General features: G+C 40.6%; 1 protein-coding gene and 1 long non-coding RNA gene across 3 annotated transcripts in view; one reads left to right on the forward strand and one right to left on the reverse strand.

The window, feature by feature from the left end:
* The window catches only part of LOC129775070 (mucin-2), a 114,643-nt gene that overhangs the window by 55,776 nt on the left and 35,698 nt on the right, over positions 1-23,169 (forward strand). The gene's annotated exons all lie outside the window — the stretch shown is intronic.
* LOC129775074 (uncharacterized) lies at positions 4,262-6,347 on the reverse strand. The gene is made up of 3 exons (XR_008742850.1): positions 5,689-6,347; positions 5,538-5,607; positions 4,262-5,457 (listed from the first exon to the last, which is right to left on the reverse strand). It is a non-coding gene; the product is annotated as an uncharacterized LOC129775074 (long non-coding RNA).

Genomic DNA, 23,169 nt, shown 5'->3' on the forward strand with positions numbered 1-23,169 from the left:
TCACTTCTCTCAAAAGCCTGCTCGTTCGATCTTTCAGTGCAAAAGGTTGCAAAACTTCACATACTTACACGCACACACAAACACACACGATGAAGGAAAGCACTCGTTGAAGGTACTTCCGGTGGTAGTTCACAGTGCAATATAAAGTGCCAAACTATAACTGTTCCTCATCTCCAGGCATCCTCATCTGTCATCCACCTGTAGCGAAGGCTCCATTGCAGAAGCCGTTCCATGCTCCTTCGCGCCACTATTGTTAGCTTTGTTTTGTTTCGCCCTCCAACTCACTCCGATCACAGCTTATCGAGTAAGGCTGTTGATATAAAGATTGTAAATCTCAGATCGAGGCGTATTCTCGAACAGGGCAGCCCGATTCTGGCCCTCGCCCTTCTTGACCCAGTGGCCATACACCCGAAATGCGCAGCCGTCGATGACCTTTCGCAACACCTTGATGCGGTAGGGGTCCCTGAGGGCGTCATGCCAAGTTCCCTTGTCCCTACATCGGTCTCATATTCAAATATTCTCGGGCGATCACCTTTAACCTCCCGAGCGCAGTTCAAATCGAATCGCTTGCCGGGTTTTTGAGGTTCCAAGAACAAGAAAACCTCCGCCGAAAGACTCTGCTATTTGGGGGAAATATCCAAACGAAAAAAATGAAAAAAGGAAAGCATGAGTCTTTCGGGTGTATTGGTATTTGGGTGTCTTGGCTAAAACACAGCCGTCGAATCACATCCAGCACCCATTATGCCAAGTTGCTCAAATCTAAAAAGAGGAGCGGCACTCGCGTTGCCTTACATCCAATACATTGAAAGAAGAGAGAGGCTCCGATTCACACAAGTGAGCTGGTGTAGAATCTGAACTTCAAAATAACTAAACGAGGGGCTTCCAAATGTCGAAACCAGTACCACGCTACATCATTCCCTGCTGAATTTTCGAAAATTTGATTGGCATAAACCAATCAAATTTTCGAAGGCGAAAATAGAGTCTCCCTTCGCAGAATGTTCACTAACATTTTCGGGGTCATATGTGGTCATCGTCAAACTGAATTGACTCATCCTCTATCTCCAGTATCAGATCGGGTAATCTGTCTGTAACTGACCATCAACGCTTTACAGCTCCGGTCTCCAGCGAAATGTCATGCGAACCACTGTAAAAGGTTAACTCTAAACGCCCATCAAAAATTACTGGCATTACAGCAACTAACTAACTACTGAACTGAGAAACAAGAAAAACTCGAAAATACATCAATCGATCTGACCTTCAAGAACTACTATTAGTTGACAATCCTATTCACACAAAATGAAGAAAAAATATACTCAAAATTACCCAAAACTATAACTAAAATCCTTACATCCTCCACTTCTCATTAATAGAAGTATTTCTGGAGATGTAAAAAAAAACGTACTATCGACCTACGTCGAAAAAATAACTCGATGAATATTGTTCATTCCGACCTCAGAACTTTACCCGAGTAAAAAGGAATGAAAACAATATCCATCTTAAATTAGCCCGACATTTCTTCGGATATGGAAGCTACTTTGGAAACTCCAAAGATTGCGTGCTTCCACCGAAGAAAAATCTTAAAGTTCGCCATTCTCAATCGTTGGCATGCTCCAACGATGAGATGACCTTTTTCCTAACAAAATCACAAAACAAAACTAAATAATCAACCAATCACACATTCACGCACCCCTCGCTTACAAGCGATGTACACTCATTCTCCCAATACACTCACACAAGTCACTCAAGCTATTGCCAACTAAACAGTGTTTAAGAAGTAAACAAACCGGAGCGATGGTTTGGTCAGTGAAGTTTGTTTTTTTTTTTTTTTTTTTTTTTTTTTTTTTTAATTTATGTGTTTCACACGGACGATTCCGTGTTTATGAAGAAAAAACCTTGTGAGCGATATGGACAACGATGGAAAAGGAAAGTGAAGATGGTGAGTCGTTCCAATTCTTAGGTGTTAAGCTTTTTTTTCTCTTTTTCTTTCCCAGATTAGGTTCGACAAGGGGAACAGCATCACCGATTGGACTGGATTGTTGCTGAGGAAACGATCCAAACAACGACGAAGGACGAGGATGACCAGGAACGGGACCAAAAAGGGACTAGGACAAAAAGGACGGAGGAATATTGAACGGGACCATTGGAGACAAATAATGAAGGAATCTGCAAAACGACTAGGACAACTCTTGGAAACCACAACTGAAGGAAAACACAGGAATGGAATGAAAATCATCAAAAGAAAACACAGTAATGGAAAAGGATGGAGGCTACTGAAAAGCCGGTAGAAAACGGGAACAACTGGATCTGGACACTGGTGAAACACAAGGGAAACACGGACAGGAAAATTTTCAAGGATAGGACACGGAATATGAGCTGGAGGACACAGTGACAAGACCAAAATCACAACGATAACCAAAATGTAATTATTCAATCTAAATATCTATTAATTTTTTACTTATTTTAGGAATTAAACTAAGGAAACTGTACCAACACGGATAACCTAATAAACTAAACGGAATTTCTTCGAACCAAAAAAAACAAATAAATAATGGAATACCGGAACGCCAAAAATGACGAAAAAAACAAAAACAACCGAAAAATATGGAATATAAACAAAGAAAAAACGTGAGTGACTATAACTTTTTAATGAATTAACAAACTAATCTAACTAGAATTAAGACTAACACTAGAAGTAAGGGTTAGGGAACTAGGAAAAAATAATAACTAACTACAACTAATATTTACAAATATTTACAATCCGGGTCGCTTTTCCCTACCAACTCGGTTCCGAAGGTCGGTCTCTTTCTTGATGTTTTCGTTGGGATTCCCGTTAGTCACTTCGGCTACATAGCTTTCAAATGCTTGATTCTACGGAATCACCCAGATCGAGAGGTTTATCTAGTCTCTTCTTCTTCCGACTGCTTTCAAGTGCTGAGGCGCTCTCCTCTTCGTTTCTTCACAAAGTCCACTACTGATTGTTTCGAAAATCATCATCAGTGCTCGCTTTACGCTTCGCGGTACCATGACCGCTACTTTGCACAGGTCATCGCTCCGACTCTTTCCTTTTCTTCGTGAACTTTGCTACTTTTTTTTTTTTTTGAATCATTGTGAGCTTTCAACCCAGACTTTAGGCAATCTTCCAAAGTCTCAACGATTCCTCAATCGATGGGATTCGACGTAGACTTTCCACATAGGTGTGTTTTCTATTATTAGTTCCTTTCTGAAAGGTACATAGCTTGAACATCAAAAAACACACACACAAATATGCACATAGGAAGACGGGGGGAGTAAATAGGAAAGGCGTCTACCTGTCGCAACTTCTATCTTGAATGAAAACAGGCCTATCCTGATTCCTTTGACCTGTGCTATAGGAACAATTTTCACAGGATCTTATAGTTCTACCCAAATTTCCACAGCCATAACAGAAAATTAATCTTCGTTCTATACAAATAATGCAATAACTTTGATTTATGGTTCGACTCAAACCCTTTCTGCTTAACTTCCCTTCCAATCGCCGCCACATTTTTTTCCAAAACATTAAGTTCGTCTCGAATATTAATGGACGAGCTGTACTTGCGTCCTGACTTCGCATCTGATTTGAATAACTTTCTCAAACGCCGTTGCTTCTCTAAAAGATCTAAACCGACCATATTCCCATCGAGTTGATTTCGTATTCGCAGTTCGTAATCAGTTTCCTCCAAGCTCAGATGTTCAGTACATGGAAACTCCATTTTAGAAAGTTCAAGTAGTACCACTAACTGCTGATACTTTATTTATTTTCAGGGTAAAAATGGCGTAGCTGACAGATGACGGTTTTTTTAAATTGCAAAAGTACAGAATGTCCGAGAATGCAGTGAATTTATTAAATGCTAAACACAATTTTGTGGAAGCAGTGACCGAGAAGGAGAAAATGCCCAATATCGTTTACAAGAAAAGACAAGGATGATTGTTTAAATTGCAGACGAGGATGATTATTTCCTATGAAGACTAGATGCGAGAGATTATTCAAAATTCTTTCTGAAAACATTTCATTATTAATTTTTATAAACGTTATAATTGTTAAAAGAAATCCTACTGAAAATAAACTAGAGACTATTTCTCAATATAATTCAGAAAAATACTAAATGTGTACCGGAAAAAAAAAATATTTCCACCCGAAATAAATTTTCCTGAAAACCTGGAAAAATTAATCCAATTTTCCAAAATAAATTTCTCAAAATTATTTTGCAAATGACCGTAAATGTCGTGCCAAAAACCACGTTGGGCGCCAAATGTAACCCGCGACGCCGGGGGAGCGCGCGAGCCCGTCGCTACCGGGGAATTTGCGCAGATAAGCGGTCGGCTTAAGCGCCACTCCCGTGAGGGAGACCGACCGCCGTGTTATTTTCCTTGCCCGGCAATGAGACACCCACTGAGGGCGGGTTTGTCCTTTTCTCCTCACCAACCCGGTTAGCTTCGCGACTTTTTTCCTGCACTCTCGGGAGAACCCGCGATATCGTTTGTCCACGAGACGTAATGCAGACACAAGGAAGTCTGGGTCGATCCCACTGACTACCACTTATGCTGAGGTCTCCTCACTGGACCTACTAATAATGATCTTCCCCTCAACTTCAGAGCTCGCTTCGGAGCGTAGGAGTGAGAGTGGAAGTAAACAAAAAAAGGAGTCTCCACCCTGACTCGTGACCTAATTAACACAAAAAGAAGAGTGAACGGGTTCGTCGGTGTTTAGGCCACCGCGAGCCAGTAAATACACATTTGTTTCTTAGACCTTAACATATAAATCGAACGGAAAAGTTTATTTTACACTACATTAAATATCAAAACATCTCTCACAACATTCTCAATCACTTAAATCAATTAGCTTCATCAACACTTCTCTTCTACATTGAACATTTAGTCAATCAGGAAAGAACAACCATCAACATAGAAAATTTATTTACTCTAAGAACATTAATCAAATTTCATTACTCTACTCTAATTTTCCTCCCAAGTCTCGATCTCATCACATCTAGGTTGAGAAGACGGCGCGCTTGCTATTTACTCCGTTAGGCTATTCATGAATGGCTTCGCTTATAGCGATTGAAATTACACAGTCATATGGAGTGAGCTCTCCACTGCATGCATTATTTGTGTGTGTATGGCTTTGAATTGTGTGGCTTTCGTGGTTAGTAGCTATTTATAGCGTTTTGCTCAATATCACTTATCCTACATGCGCATGTTAATAATGGATAAGGAAAAAAGGTACTCACTACCATGGATTTATGTGATTCGCTACGTCGACGGGTTCTACTCCTAGCTGGGCGTGCGATGAGCGGTCCTAACTTCCGGTTTACGCCTGTTGCGGCTGCCAGTATTGTTCGCGCAGCGCAGTCTTCGAACCAGGCGGAAAGGTTTGAGCCTTGGCTGGATTTTTGGTCAATTCCAACGTTGACTCCGTGGGGTCAGTAGCGGCGCTTCCTAAAGAGGTTACACGAAAAGCACACACAAGAACCATTCAAAATTACGCCACATGAGCCAAACCACAATGCCATTCTTACCTCCGGATGTATTTAACGGATGCACGGGAGGGTACAACTTCAACTTTGCCTAAATCTATCGACTATCCAGCTAACAAAATTTGAACAAAAAAAAAAAAAAAAAGAACACTAATGAGCACAACTAACTCGCGATAATTAAAACACCAACTACCTTTTGTGAAATTCGCGGTTCAAGAAAATAACACCACTCCGACCTCTTCCACGGTCCACGTTGAAATGGAAGAACATAATTTTTAGTCCTCAGATCAGCGTACTAATCAATAGGACCGGAACTGCGTAATTATTAACGAAGTTAATAATCACGCAAGTCATGCCAAGTTCCCTTGTCCCTACATCGGTCTCATATTCAAATATTCTCGGGCGATCACCTTTAACCTCCCGAGCGCAGTTCAAATCGAATCGCTTGCCGGGTTTTTGAGGTTCCAAGAACAAGAAAACCTCCGCCGAAAGACTCTGCTATTTGGGGGAAATATCCAAACGAAAAAAATGAAAAAAGGAAAGCATGAGTCTTTCGGGTGTATTGGTATTTGGGTGTCTTGGCTAAAACACAGCCGTCGAATCACATCCAGCACCCATTATGCCAAGTTGCTCAAATCTAAAAAGAGGAGCGGCACTCGCGTTGCCTTACATCCAATACATTGAAAGAAGAGAGAGGCTCCGATTCACACAAGTGAGCTGGTGTAGAATCTGAACTTCAAAATAACTAAACGAGGGGCTTCCAAATGTCGAAACCAGTACCACGCTACATCATTCCCTGCTGAATTTTCGAAAATTTGATTGGCATAAACCAATCAAATTTTCGAAGGCGAAAATAGAGTCTCTTTATTTATTGTGCTTAGAGTTTGTTTATTTATTGTGCTTCAATATGATAATTTCAGCTGTCCGGACCACATCAAAATTCATAAGTATTATCAATAAAAAAAATCAAAAAATATCGATTTACTTGTCAATAATTAGTAACCTTTCCATTTCGGTTCATGACCTGGGAAATTCGTCAGATCGGATTTCTCGGTATTTCCCCATGTCTCCGGAATTGCGACCTAGAGTTCATCAACCGTGGTGTACTGCTTTCCCTCGGCGTAGATTCTACGTACTTGGATCCCCCAAAGATCTTCAACAAGATTCAAGTGTTGAGAGCGAGCCAACCAGTCCAATAAGTCAAGTTTCCATTGCTTAGTTTCCTTGCTGGTAGGAATAGTGGCATTGTCTTGATGGATTGTGATTGTTTTGCGACGATATCTACGCAAAAACGGTAGGAGAGAGAATTCCAGAACATGTATGTAATACTTGCTATTCATACAAGCTATCTTGAGTTTTCCGGTTGCGCAGAATCCCGCCCAAACCATGCACAAAGTTATCCACAAAGTTCCTGGTTGAAAAATACTTTGCATAAGCAATACATCAATATTCGAAGCTGTACCGGTCAGCTTCGGTAGCTTGGTAATGTATAGGGAAAAAAATGATCTCCGAATTTTCAAACGGGTCTTTCTTAAAAATGTTGGTTTCCAAAAAAAACCCTATGCAAAAAATCAGCTCAATCTGACTTCATTTACTAGTGTCGCATAGCCATCAAAGTTTAATAATAGGTTTTCTAAAATACTATAAAAATGTGTTTTTAAAATCGATGCAAAATTCGTACAGAATTAATTGGAATTTTCAAAATTACCTTTCTACTACATCTACACACACCTATATAAAAATGTGTTCGTTAAATATTCCAAAAAGCTGTAGCTTCAAAATGAGGTACATCCCATCTTCATGCCTTGATTTTTCATGAAGATACAGCATTTTGAAAATCGCCTAAAAAATTCAACTTCGCACTCTGTTCCTTTCATTTTTGTACGAGTGTAAAACAATTCGGATGAAAAACTTACTACCGTCAAATCATGATATTTTTTCAATATATCAAAATACCATTGCTCGAACGTTTACCCGAACACGGCCGATCGTAACCAGGGGCCACTGTTTTCGCACTTATTTGGCAGCCAAATTCCATTCTTGCTTGAACGTTTTCTGAAGAAATCTCAGGTCTTTCAAAGTGAATCTAATCCAACAAACGTTGTTCACGCTCGAAGCACTTCCAAACCAATTGTCACCTTCTGATCGTGCTCGTGTGGCAACAGTGCGAAGAATCATTCTTTACCATGGCAAAGCGAGCTCTTACACACCGACCTATTTGTTTTTCCACAAAAATCTGCGAGATGTAAACGCTCATCTCGCCTTGACCATGGCGTCCCTTGACGCACCCTTATCGGAGCCAATATTCGCTGGCTGGGTTTTGGCTGGATGTAATAATTTCTCTTGTGGCTCGGCAGCGTTTTTGACGTAGGACTACGTCTCACATTAAGGGTGCCAAATCAGAACACAGGTCACGTTTTTATGAAATAAAGTTAACGTTAATAACTATTTTGTCTGCGGACGGGCTTTAACGATTTGCATACAAATCGAATTGGAAATTTTCTAAGATTTGTTTGATATGCTATACATTACAATCCCATAGTCTGTATATGGTTTAAATTTATGAAAATTGGAAACATTCCCATTTCCCCATACATTTATTCTGTCCATTTGTGTGCTTTCCCGAACAGAGCTGTCAATATCGGGCAACTTATGCAGCCGCTAGAATAGAAACAACAAAGGGGGATAGCGAAAAGAGAATATTTGCGAAGTAAACTCCACCCTTGCATAATAAGTAAACTGTCGCCAGCGTATAAGTATTGCATCTTCTCTGAGGAAAATTCTCAGAATCTTCCTGTGCCTGAAGCAACAAAGGTCGCTTATTCTGTTCGTTTTGTGGTTTATGTTTCCTCCGAGCTTCGAACGCTAGCGAATATTTCACATGAAGTGTGTTTCGATGTTTTATTCTTATCGCTGCAACTGTGTGCATCTGTTAGACGCGTGTTTGATGTTTGTTGAATGGCGATGCACGGATGATGCCTCTCGTTAAATACTCAGAATCGTTGCTTGTCGAAATGATTCTTCAAAACCACGCAAGCCATTTAACTTTTTCATGGTCCCCGGAATTTTTTTACTAAATAGTTATTTATGAAATTCCGACGTGTTCGCAAATAATACCCGAAATGATACAACCCCTCGATTTTTGACACGTAACTCTGGTTTATTGTAGGGTTCAACGCAATTCTCTTTCATCCATGATAAGAAAAAGCACACAGACTGTCGAGTTTTCGTTCTGTTGAAATACTCACATAGTTTATACCATTTTTGAAAGGGTTTCATTAGGATTCGGTGCGCCACTTCAATGTATTATTTTCACTGGAACTATCGCAGACTGACCAACCCTTGGGGTAATTCGTAGATAGCTTGGAGATATTTTGTTAACTTCCTGTAGCAACAACTTTCATTATCAGATGAAATCCAACTTAACCGATGCCATTTACGCCCAACTAATGAAACATATTTCCCATGAATGATTTAGTTGGTAAGATGAAAAGCCTGACCATTTCGCTAAAAGGTTTTACGTACTCTGCGTCCACTATACTGCATCGTATAAATAATCAATGCTCAACTATAGGTTGCAGCTGAAACGAAACCACGTCGGAAGTGCATTGCTGAGTGCTACAGTTATTATTAATGCTAGAAACGCATGCGGAATAACAATTATCTCCGATATTAGTGCTCCGTTTTTTCACTTTTCCCTACGGTCTACAGATACCCAAACAAGCTTGTCTTGCTCTAATGACTCCGGCGGTCAGTAGTGCTTCACTACTAAACCATTCGGCGCAATGAGGGCCCCCTCGACGAAGCCCATCCGTGGTGCGAGAGCGAGACCTGCTGAAGCCACCAGAAGTTAAAAGCGAAGGCAGAAAAAAGAAATTGACTTCTTGTTTGACCCAATTTGGCTCGCTCCACGTTTGAGTGATCCGAACGAAGTGTGGTGCAATGGGTTTACAACAGTTTATGTCTGTTTATATCGGACAGGATGATAAAGTATGATTCAGTACGAAACATGATCGACATGGTGAACCGCTAAGCATTTCCTGTGTGAAGGACTTAATTTACTATTTGGTTAATGGTCGGAAATAACAGTTGAATATATTTGTCTTCCACTATCTGAGGCATCGAAGGGTGATAAATACTATTCCCAGGAAACAGTTTAGGAGCATCAATCATTACCGAGTCTGCGGAGTTTGTTACCATTGAGGGTACTTCCCGGTGCTAAAGGGTGTGTCACATCAAATTGCATCACGGAAAAAACGCTGTAGAAATTTAATTTTTGGGAATTATATCTTCAGCTTTCGCTTATAATCAGATAAGAGTGTATAGATCACGTTGGTCATCCTTCACTGTCAATTTTTCGTAAATTTGGAAAAATGTCGTCGAACGAAATAGAGCGTCGTGAATTAATCCTGTGCACTCATTTCGAGAATCCGGACTTGTCACATCGGGACATCGGTAAGATGCTGGGAATCGTCCAATCCACGGTCAGCAGAGTACTAAAACGATACTTCGAGAACCTAACCATCGACCGGAAGGTGAAGAACGGCAAAAATGGATGCTCCGTCAGTGAAAAAGATCACAAGCGCGTAGTTAAGCAGTTTAGACGTGATCCGAGAAGTTCGGTCCGGGATGTCGCCAATAAGCTGAATTTGTCAAGTTCATTCGTCCAGCGGACCAAGCAGCGGGAGGGCCTGCGTATATACAAGGTTCAGAAGGCTCCTAACCGCGACGAAAGGCAAAACATGGTGGGGAAGACGCGAGCCCGGAAGCTGTACACCGAAATGCTGACGAAGCCGCATTGCCTGGTAATGGACGACGAAACCTACGTCAAAGCGGACTTTAGTCAGCTGCCGGGGCTGTTGTTCTTCTCAGCAGAGGAAAAATTCAGCGTTCCGGAGGAGATTCGCAAGCAGAAACTATACAAGTTTGCCAAAAAGTACATGGTGTGGCAAGCGATCTGCTCTTGCGAAAAGCGGAACGCCCCCCTCGTGATGACCGGCACGGTAAACGGGCAGGTTTACCTTAAGCAGCGCCTACAGAAGCGCTTACTACCACTATTGAAGCAGCACGAGGGCCCGACCATCTTCTGGCCGGATCTCGCTTCGTGCCACTATTCAAAGGACGTGTTGGAGTGGTACGAAGTCAACGGGGTCACCTTCGTGCCAAAGGAAATGAACCCGCCCAACGCGCCGGAGCTTCGCCCAATAGAGAAATATTGGGCGATTATGAAGCAAGCCCTCCGGAAGAACCCAAAAGTTGTCAAATCGGAGGCGGACTTCAAGAGAAAATGGATTTCTGTTCAAAAAAAACTACAACCTGACGTTGTACAGAACCTTATGGACGGGGTAAAGAGGAAGGTGTGAGCATACGGGCTTGGGCTCGAAGTATGAATGAAAAGAAAATGCCAAAAGTTGTTTAATAGTTTTTATTTTACTGTCTAAAATTTTCAAAAGGATCGGTCTACTGGGCGAATTTCTACAGCGTTTTTTCCGTGATGCAATTTGATGTGACACACCCTTTAATCGTCAGGTCCAACGTGCCATTTGAGGAGACGAGAGAACAAGTTTCCTTGTAAAGCTGGGTTGGGCGAGCGCGGTTGAGCTGAATGAAATCGAAGAAAATAAAAGTGAATGCTGGGATAAGTAACGAAACCGGAACCACGCGTCTGGTTGTGGGTCAAGAGAAGATTGAACATTACTTCTTTGTGAATTGAACATTACGTATTTGTGAATGGTTTGAAGTGTAACTAAATAGTTTTATCAGCTATTCAGATACGCTTCTGTTCATTTACATGGTCGTATTGTGAAGAATTTGAATGTAACGTTTGCATTAAAAAAAAGGACTTTTTTTCGGAAGGTGATAAAAAAAACTAAGGTGATAAAATTGAGTTTGATAAATTTCCCATGGAAGGTAATTATATTAGCTTACTTGCAAAAAAAATCTACACTGTCACTGCGTCATTGCCTGCAGCTCCGAGACCAGTGGACGGGACTTCCGCTTCCTGACATGTATGTCCAGTACCTGGCGTTATTTCACTGTTCGGCCGGTTGCACATCGCAAAGCGCACGCAGCGATGTAGCCGCTTCTCTCTCGATATTCCTCTTCAGCATCCTTTGGAGCTTGTTGTCGCTCAGGGTCGTCTGCCATCCTGATCCGGGCTTTCTTTCAATGCTCTGATTGTTGCCCAAAAGTGCCAACATGTTGTAGATGCCGAAACGGACGTATCCGGCGTCCACAAAGTGCCGCACGATGTCCGTTTTCGACGCGGCGGGGTACCCGCCGTTGTTCTTCTAAACGGAGTAGCTTCACGGTTAGAGTTCGACTGATAGAGCTGTCAATTTTTTTTCTGCTGACATGGGTTGACATGACATGGGTTACTATGATTGATGCTGCACGGGTAGTTTCGTCAGTGCGTGTGAAGGTAAACCCATGGACAATCGGCTATTTTAGTCCATTTTTTAACGCAAACGTTAGTTCCCATTGTAGATGCAATATTTTTTTGTTGAATCCATTTGAATTTGTATTCAAAAAACATTTTAGATTTCTGACGTAGACTACGTCTTCGATGTCTATTTAGGGGGTACTCTACGAAAAATTAGGGGTTTCTAATGCATATTATGCAATGCAAAATCGTTAGGAAATTCATTCAGATTTTTTTTCGGTTATAACACAAACAGTGAAGATAGTAAAACAAGTAACAGTTCGGGTGAAAAGTGTATAAGGTTAAACAACAAAAAATTTTTTTCGCAAAATTCAATTTTATTATTCCACTTAATTGCCTTCGAGGGCGACACAGCGATTATAGCAATCTTGCAACTTATCGATACCATTTTTATAGTACTCTTTCGGTTTTTCCTCAAAATAGGCCTCAGTTTCGGTGATCACTTCATCATCAGTCTTAAATTTCTTGCCAGCGAGCATTCTCTTCAGTTCTGCGAACAGAAAATAGTCACTGGGGGCCAGATCTGGAGAATACGGTGGATGCGGAAGCAATTCGAAGCCCAATTCATGAAATTTGCCATCAATACACGAAATTTAGATTTTTCCATTTTTTTTTCACAATAACAAAAGTCGCTTCACTATCAAAACTGTAACTTAACCTTATGAACTGTTAAACAATTTAGTAAATAAAGTAACAAATAAAAATGAAACACAAATTTCTGCATTACTCCAGAGTTATTCAAGTAAATGGAACCAAATTAGGCATGTTGAGGTTTTAGGATGCAATAAATATTTCTATGGTAGTTAGACTCTCCACCCCCCTCTCTAAGGAGGGACTGCCATACAAATGAAACACAAATTTCGACATTACACAAGAATTAAGCAAGCAAATGAAACCAAATTAGGCATATTGAGGTTGTGGAGGCAATTGAAAAATTTTCGGAGAACTCTGAAGTCTGTCTGTCTGTCTGATTCTTATGAACTCGGAAACTACTGAACCGATCAACATGGGGTGTCTGCCATACAAATGAAACACAAATTTCTGCATTACTCGAGAATTATTCAAGAGAACTGAACCAAATTAGGCATGTTGAGGTTTTAGGGTGCAATAAATGTTTCTATGATGGTTAGACTCTCCACCCCTCTCTCTAAAGGCGGGCTGTTATACAAATGAAACACAAATTCCTGCATTACTCGAGAGTTAGTCAAGCAAACGAAACCAAACTTGGCATGTGGAGGTTGTGGAGGCAATTGAAAATTTTCGGAGAACTCTGAAGGAAAAACGGAAAATTCAGAAAATTAAATTCCCATATATTCTACAATTATATAGTGACAAGTGCTGTTAGTCCATTTGATGTTTGCGCTAGCGAAATTGATCTTTGTTCGAAACTGGAAATGGATTTTAATGTGATAAAATGCACTCCTATATCTTCTTCTATCCATACCAAAAAAAGGATCGCCAGATGTGTTGATAAGAGCAGAACTCGAGGAAGGCATTGTCCGATTTAGGGCTGTCTTTATTCTATCATCATCTTCTTCTTCTTCAATGGCACTAACGTTCCTAGAGGAACTTCGCCGTCTCAACGTAGTATTACTTGCGTCATTTTTATTAGTACTTAGTTGAGATTTCTATGCCAAATAACACGCCTTGAATGCATTCTGAGTGGCAAGCTCTAGAATACGCGTGATCACAGTGTAAGTCGGAGGAAATTTCTTCGACGAAAAATTCCCCCGACCAGAACGGGAATCGAACCCGAACACCCGGCATGTTAGTTATGACGCTAACCACTCGGCCACGGGAGCACATAATTCTATCATATTTTCTGTATAAAACATTTATTCCATGTAACGAAGAAACATGTTATTTACATGTGGTTGAAAAATCTTGAACGAGAATTGTGTCTGAAAATAATCTGATTTTATAATGATGAGTTTTGTTAGAAATACTAGGATTTTTATATTAAAAAGTAAATTCAACGGAGACGAATAGAAGATCAATCTATGAACAGTTCTGCGATTGGACCCATGAACTTACTCATAGTAAGAAAACGTGAATGTTTGAAGGTATTGATAACAAAAAAAAAACAAATTTTGGCGGGACGAAGTTTGCCGGGTAAGCTAGTTCATTATAAAATCATTCTACAGGATGAACAAGAAATCAAAAAATATTTCACGAGTTGGTATTATGGTTTATTTGTGGATGTCAAAGTGGACTATTTATTGTCAAATTTCAGACTATCGTCCTGTTTTCAAATAAATATCATCTGAAATTGAGACCGACGCTGATTTTTGTACAAGCGCTTTCTGTTAATTGTGCTTTCGCTCTCTGGTTGATGGCCCAATGGAACGCTCAACAATAACGGTACAGGGCTCAACGTGTTAAGCAAGCCTGCTCCTCTAGTTGACCGCCAATTTTTATTAAGCTTCAAGCAGCTCCACAGCCTTAAATTCAAATTTTGTTTCCAAGTAAGATTTCGAAGCGCTTCTTGGAAGTCCCATTTCATGATAAACTGTAACACATCCAATGCAATCTAGTGATTGGCATCATTGAGGTTTATTTTAACGGCCTTAAAATGTCAAATGACTTTTAAAACGTTTAAGAGGTGCGTAAATGAGTGAACAAATGGGTTGCTTCGAAACTGACATCGATTTATCGAGATGGAATCGACCCGTTTTGATGTCGGACTACGTCTTTCATTTCTATACCGGGGTGTAAAGCCAAAGTTTCGAAAACGAAAGCGTAACGCCGGAGACCGAGATTTTGAGCGTTAATCCCGAACGAAATGGTATGATAAACACTTTATTCGAAAGATAAAATGTCGCGTTATATACTTGTTACTTTTTCATCCAAAAACTTGTTTCACTAGCCTTAAATTGCTTCCAAAACAGGCTATTGAAATCACCAGTCGGTATATAAGCGAGCGCAGCTCGGAAATCCACTCAGTTATAATTGAACAGCGATTGGAGCATGTTGTCGCTGTTGTGATGCCACAAACGGTTCCGCTTGAGACATCGGAGCAGCCGCCACACACACATACACGCGCGGAACTATGTTCGTTTGGTTGCCATCCAGCGTCGAGAAGATTCCGGAAAGATGTTATCGTTGCTGGAAAATAATCTGCCTGTTCCCCTGGGAATTGAAAAAAAAACATTCAAGCGAATGAGTTTATTTTAATGTTTTCTATTCATTTAACACTGCAACCAAATATATTTGGTTTTGTAATTGTTGAATCAAGTGCAATGAACAGGTGGTTATCGAGTTAGCATTAACCACTGGTGGGCTTCAAGTATCGAGGAGAATCTGGAAAGATGTTATCGTTATCGTCAAGTGCAATTAGCAGGAGAGCTTCTGAAGATTATTCTTTGATTTACTGATGGGGCATCAGTAGGATATTTTCGTATCTAATATTGGATGCGCGCGCAACGGAAAATGTTCATAATCAATCATATAATTTTCAATCGATTATTGCTCAGTGGCTGAAAGTCTCAAACTCAGAGAGTTCGTTCGCCTCTAGTTTGCCTTGCAAATTGCCATCGTAAACCACACCTTCTCTCGATTCAATCACGGACAAAAAGCATACTTAAGCGACACTCTGGTGGTGAGACGCATTCATTTTTCGTGAGGACATCTACAAGACAACATCGTTACTGAACGAGCTGAACGAGCTGGACGAGCTGGACGGCCTGGACGGTGAGGGATCGAGGGATTCATTACCTGGCCTGACCTGACCTGGAACGCATTCAGTTTGTTTGGAACTGTGAGGGCGCAGAAAAGCCGATCCATCAGAAGGAAAAGAGAAGGCGACCAAGAGAGTATCAGCATCGAAAAATATCGGAGACATCGGAGCAGCCGCCACACACACACATAAACGCGCGGAACTCTTTTCGTTTGGTTGCCATCCAGCGTCGAAGAGATTCCGGAATGGAGTTATCGTTGCTTGAAAATAATCTGCCAGTTCCCCTGGGAATTGAAAAAAAAACATTCAAGCGAATGAGTTTATTTTAATGTTTTCTATCCATAAAACACTGCGACCAAATACATTTGGTTTTGTGATTTTTCAATCAAGTGCAATTAAAGGGTGTGTCACATCAAATTGCATCACGGAAAAAACGCTGTAGAAATTCGCCCAGTAGACCGATCCTTTTGAAAATTTTAGACAGTAAAATAAAAACTATTAAACAACTTTTGGCATTTTCTTTTTATTCATACTTCGAGCCCAAGCCCGTATGCTCGCACCTTCCTCTTTACCCCGTCCATAAGGTTCTGTACAACGTCAGGTTGTAGTTTTTTTTGAACAGAAATCCATTTTCTCTTGAAGTCCGCCTCCGATTTGACAACTTTTGGGTTCTTCCGGAGGGCCTGCTTCATAATCGCCCAATATTTCTCTATTGGGCGAAGCTCCGGCGCGTTGGGCGGGTTCATTTCCTTTGGCACGAAGGTGACCCCGTTGGCTTCGTACCACTCCAATACGTCCTTTGAATAGTGGCACGAAGCGAGATCCGGCCAGAAGATGGTTGGGCCCTCGTGCTGCTTCAATAGTGGTAGTAAGCGCTTCTGTAGGCACTCCTTAAGGTAAACCTGCCCGTTTACCGTGCCGGTCATAACGAAGGGGGTGCTCCGCTTTCCGCAAGAGCAGATCGCTTGCCACACCATGTACTTTTTGGCAAACTTGGATAGTTTCTGCTGGCGAATCTCCTCCGGAACGCTAAATTTGTCCTCTGCGGAGAAGAACAACAGGCCCGGCAGCTGACGAAAGTCCGCTTTGACGTAGGTTTCGTCGTCCATCACCAGGCAATGCGGCTTCGTCAGCATTTCGGTGTACAGCTTCCGGGCTCGCGTCTTCCCCACCATGTTTTGCCTTTCGTCGCGGTTAGGAGCCTTCTGAACCTTGTATGTACGCAGGCCCTCCCGCTGCTTGGTCCGCTAGACGAATGAACTTGACAAATTCAGCTTATTGGCGACATCCCGGACCGAACTTCTCGGATCACGTCTAAACTGCTTAACTACGCGCTTTTTCACTGACGGAGCATCCATTTTTGCCGTTCTTCACCTTCCGGTCGATGGTTAGGTTCTCGAAGTATCGTTTTAGTACTCTGCTGACCGTGGATTGGACGATTCCCAGCATCTTACCGATGTCCCGATGTGACAACTCCGGATTCTCGAAATGAGTGCACAGGATTAATTCACGACGCTCTTTTTCGTTCGACGACATTTTTCCAAATTTACGAAAAATTGACAGTGAAGCATGGCCAACGTGATCTATACACTCTTATCTGATTATAAGCGAAAGCTGGAGATATAATTCCTAAAAATTAAATTTCTACAGCGTTTTTTCCGTGATGCAATTTGATGTGACACACCCTTTAGCAGGAAAGCTTCTGAAGATTATTCTCCCCATCAGTAGAAAATTTTCGTATCCATTATTGGATGCATAACAAAATTCATGCAATTTTCCAGCGATTATTTGCTTTCTACTCATATAATGCTGCGACCAAATACATTTCGTTTTGGATTTTAAATCATGTGCGATCAACGTAAGACCACTTCTTTCGGAAATTTATTAGAGGTGCAATGAAATGAAGAAGGAATTACTGCCCTACGCGCATTGACAAACGATGTTTATTCATATCTTACTGTTGTGAGATAGGATTAACGAACGCAAAAATTATGTAGACTGATTTGATGCAACATATATTTTGTCATACAAATCATATCACAATACAAGCAATGTATTATGTATTATACATCTTTTGTGTGAATGCTTCTTTTGCTGAATATTGTGCCTCCAAAGTAACGCTCTCGTTTTCGAAACACCCCCTCCAAAAAAAAACAAATGATAACTAAATCAAAGATAGTCCTACGTCACCCTTGTGGTTATACCACAGATATAACCCACTTCCTGTTTTTTTTCTATCCCAATTTATTATTTATTTAGGCTTATTGGCATTTTTTAAAATTGAAATTTGTATTTAGTCTTCGATTAAAAACACCGCACAGACACTTATGAACTAATTCCTAATCTAAACACATTTTGGACATGTAAAATTGGTCATCAACTTCGTTGAATAAACGGCAACATATATCCAATGGGTTGTTCTGTCCATATTGAGACTGATGAGTTTGTAGTCGGAGAAGCTCAATATGTCGGGTTTGTCTTAACGGTGCGTGAAAATTAATTTTACCAAGTAGTTCGGCACAGTCGATATTGTTGGAGATTATGTAAAAAATTAAAAGTCGTTGTAGAATCATTCTCCTTTTTTTGAGCGTTGGCAAATGTAGGAATTGGCAGCGATCTTTGTAGGCAGGAAGGTGTATAGGATCGGACCAAGGTAACTGGCGAAGAGCGTAGCGGACGAAACATTTTTGTACACTCTCAATCTCCTTATGTGAACGTTATGGAACGGCGCCCATACTGGAACGGCATACTCTAGTACACTGCGAACTATAGAGCAGTATAACGTTTTCAGGCAGTACACGTCTTTGAAAGATATGGTGTTCCTACGTATGAATCCCAACATCGAGAAAGCTTTGGCGATAGTTAAGGATACGTGCTCCGTGAATCTTAATTTATGATCCAGGTATACACCGAGATCTTTTATTGTGGTGACTCGTTCAATGCTCGATGATGAAATTTTGTAGCGGAAAGTAATGGGTGAAAGTGACCTCGAGAATGTTATAACATTACATTTCCGTACGTTAACATCCATGCCGATTACGATTACTTACTGGATGGCGTGCCGGATGTCACACCATCCAGTAAGAACTTCAACATCCGACTGAAGTGCGCAACAATCCAACATAGACGTTATGCTGCGAAAAACCTTCAGGTCATCAGCGTACATTAATTTCGGAGATTTAATCGATCTGCAAAGGTCGTCGATGAATAAAACAAATAAGAGTGGGCCCAGGTGACTTCCTTGTGGCACTCCTGAAGAAATATCAAAAGATGCGGATTGTGTGTTCCCAATGCGTACGAATGCACTACGTCCTATCAGATACGTCGTGATCCACCGGGTAAGCCAACCAGGAAGGCCAAGCCTTTTCAATTTCTCCACGGCAAGACGATGAGGAACCCTGTCGAATGCTTTGGCCAAATCTACATATATCGCATCCGCTTGTTGTCGTTTTTCGATTTTTCCAATGATATTTGAAACATAACACATTAAATTCGTTGTGGTAGAGCGTTTCCTAACAAAACCATGTTGTTCCTCGTAACTGTAACTTGTGTAACTGAGCCGAGTTTTAATCGTGTACATGTTACTTGTGTATGGTTTCTAAAAAAAATCCTCAGATTCGACTTCCTTGGGATGCAGGACATCCTTCGAATAGTGGCACGGGGCTAGATCCGGCCAGAAGATCGTTGGGCCCTCTTGTTTCTTCAACAGAGGAAGCATACGCTGTGTAGACACTCCTTGATGTATGTCTGCCCATTTACAGTCACGGTAGTCACGAACGGCGCACTGCGTTTGCCACATGATCATATGGGTTGCCAAATCATATATTTCTTGGCAAACAAACAAACGGCGAAGAAGAGTAGCCCCTGAAGCTGCCAGAAGTCCGCCTTGATGTAAGTATTTTCATCTATGATGAGACAATGAGGCTTCGTCAGCATCTGGGTGTACAGTTTCCGAGCCCGTGACTTTCCTACCGTATTTTGTCGTTCGTCATGATTTGGAGCCTTCTTCGTTTTGTACGTATGCAATCCCTCCCGGTTCTTGGCTCTCTGAACGAAAGATTTGGACTGATTCAACTTTTTGGTCACATCCCTGACCGAAGCATTGGGATTCCGCTTTAACGCTCTCACGACACGCTTGTGATCCTGATTACTAATAAAACATCCATTCTGACTGCATTTTTCCTTCCATTCGATGCTCAGAGTTTCGTAGTAACGTTTAATCACACGACTTACCGTTGACTGCACGATTCCGAGTTGTTTTCCGATGTCCCGATTTTTTTTCTAATGAAAGGTTTTTCAACCTTTGAGCGGAAACTGAGTTCAAGTCCTATTAAATCTACATATATTCGTAGAAAATAATGTTGCCAACAGAAAACACCCAATTTTATTCCTGTATTATAGTGACATCCAACACCTTTTGACGGGTTCGTCGCTTCACTCCCATGTCGGGACAATGTCAAGAGTGAGAATCGAACTTTAGAGTAAGATGTATGGATGTTACCACTACGCCAGATCGCCTCCATTGAAACATGTAGTTGCCGAATACTCCCTGTTAACATCATAGCAACTAGGCAAGCCCAGCGAAAGCTTATAAACGCATCTGTTACGAATAAAAAGTCTTAGGTCTTTTAATTCCTCCCAACAAATATTTTAACACGATATTATTTTGAAATGAGCCCTCAAAGAGTCAAACTGCGTTGCCAAAGCATATGCATAACCCAACATTGTATAGATCCATCCAACTGTTGATCGAGTCGAAGTATTAGTACCCCTTTTCTTTAGGTCACACAGGTTTTTCACAACTCTAAATCTTAATCAAATGATAATTGACATTATGAACAACTGATATAATTGTTCCATCAAATGTAATTCAGATATATTATAGTGTTTGGGCGAATTCCATGGTTCAATCAATTGAATGCGCACAAAATCGCATTAGTGCAATCGTTAAAAATTATCGCTCATTCATTCAATTATCGATTAATTCAGCTAATTAGCCAGAGAAACCGTAAAAATATAGTGTGGAATTAAACCATTTGCTGAGTTTGTGTAATGCTGGTAACGCAGACAATATATTTTTGCGTTTACGAAAATATTAGAAACTATGTGGAAAGGAGTGCGTCATAAAGTTGTTTTTTCTTCTTTAAAACACTTTTACACAAATATTTGGTGTGAATGGAAAAACATTAATTTTATTCATTTTGCAAAAATTTCGACACCAAGCCAGATGGGCACTTCCCCGTATCTGCAAGACATGGTGCAAGGTGCTTTCACTTTCACGAAATCATCCCAAACATTCAGATCCAAGGTCGTTGACAGTCCTCGGCGAACCGAGTCACGTAATCGACCTGTTCTCAGCGATACAATTCAAAAGCTTTCGGTTGAAAACGAAACTGAAAGGGGAGAAAACTCCCAGCGATTGCTCCAGAGATGCGTCTTCCCGGGCGGAAAGCAACTTTCACCTGCCGAGCTCGATCATCACCATAATTGAGCCGGGGAGGCAGCAACAATACCAACAGGTTTACATCCATTCTGTGAAGTAACGTCAGAACTACGATCCCGTGCGCTTGGTCCGCAATTAACAACTTCCACTTGGTAGGGACAGGGGCTTAAAGACCGCTGGATAAATGTTTTCGGTTTCAGTCCATTTCTTGTCCGTGTTGCGTATCATCATCGTCGTCATCATCACTCCTATCGCCTTCTGCTTTGGTGAATATTTTCTGGAGAAACGCGGGAGACCGAAACCGGTTGTTGTATATCTTCTACCTATCCATACATTCGAACGGCAACAATTCGAGGTGAGAGCACAAGGAAATAGGAAAGAGGCCGCGTTTACGAGTATACATATACTTTACAATTACCTTGACCCATTTCTTGGACATTGAAGCATTCCCACCATCTTGAGCAGCAGATAACGCAGGAATGAAAAGCGGAGTGTAAAAACCACCTTAGAGACCTCGTCAGTTCATTGACTCCACCCAGTTGGGCTGACTGTGGGTTATTGTGTAAACGGGTTATCGATCAGTACGGAAAGGGGTTTATTGATCACTTTAATTCGGGAATTGAGCTGCAAAATTATCGGATCATTTGCCGGCATCATCAGTTAGCAGGCTCGATCAATCGATCAGCATATCAGATTCAGCTAAAATTAACTTAAAGTGGAAAATTGAGCTGAACAAAAAATCCCACGACCATTATCATTCATTAGATTCAAGTATTTCGGCCAGTATGTCGAGGGGGTCGTTCCATATTCTAGTTGAGAGATCTATTTTATAAGTTAAGATTAAAGTTTTTAACGTTCTGTCAAAGCAAATAAAACATATCACAAATTTGATAGCAGGTATCATTGTGTAATAGGGTAGGTGTACCAATTATAGAGGAAATAGGTCACCAACATATAGAAATTTGCGAATAAATATTCTATTTTAGTTCAAAAGTATACTCTTTCTTGCAGTTTGAACTGTGAAGATTTTCACTAATATTTCGATGACGAATTGACTAAATTATAGAGAAAAGATGTTGTACCTATTATGATAATAGTTTTCCTGGAGGTTCGTAATAAGTGTACCTATTATTGTAATAGTCGGTGTCACATGGTAAAAGTATTAATAGGATTTAAATAATACTTCAATAATAATTTTTAAATAACACTATGCTTCTAAATATTATTCCTAGTATGCAATACTATGTCGTTAATTCTACACTCGACAAAAAATTATGGTAACGGAGCGCCAAGTCGAAATGTTTAAGTGATTTTAGAAATGCTGTAACTTCGTGAAAAACCAACGCATGAAGATGGGATATACGTAATTTCAAAGCTTCTAATTTCAAGTTTTGAGATGTAGTAATTGAATGTTATTGTTTGTAGGTGTAGTGGATAACGATATTGGAAATAAAATCGATTTTATCTGTTTTTAAAGATTTTGAAGATTAACACTGAATATTATTAACCAATTCAATAGTGAATCCAAATAACCTTATCAATCAGCATTCATTCGATTCCATGAACGCTCCTGTAGGTCATTTGATAGAATGTTTTGATAGAATGAAAAATTCCACTTTTTCTAAGAATTTTTCAATAATGCGATTATTCCCAAATCGAAAGGCAGTTTTGAAAACTCCAATAAATGCTGTACAAGGCTCATTATTTATTATTATTATTATTCGAACCCGAATAAACATACATCTCCCACGCACGATTCTTGTTTTACGGATCGTGTAATTTATAGCTTGATAGTTTTTGTTTTTCAGAGCAATATACATACTCTGTGAAGGATGAGAAGAGAAGAGAGAAATAAAGAAAAAGGAGTCGATCGTCAGCCACGCAGTAGGGGCAGTCGTGTCTCCCGCAGTTGTGTTTTTCTTATTTATTAGGAAAGAAAGTGCCCGAACCGCGCGGGGCGCTTCACGATAACCACGGGCTTGCAGACAAATTTTGCGCCACATAATTTAAAAATGTAAAGAACAACTTCAAGGTTGATAATCTGAGAGAGGGCTCCTGAAAAGGTCCTGAAAAGATCCTATGGTTTTGCCGGTGGATGGTTGGCAAGTTTTTT

This window comes from Toxorhynchites rutilus, chromosome 1 (assembly GCF_029784135.1).
Source record: "Toxorhynchites rutilus septentrionalis strain SRP chromosome 1, ASM2978413v1, whole genome shotgun sequence".
Taxonomy (NCBI): domain Eukaryota; kingdom Metazoa; phylum Arthropoda; class Insecta; order Diptera; family Culicidae; genus Toxorhynchites; species Toxorhynchites rutilus.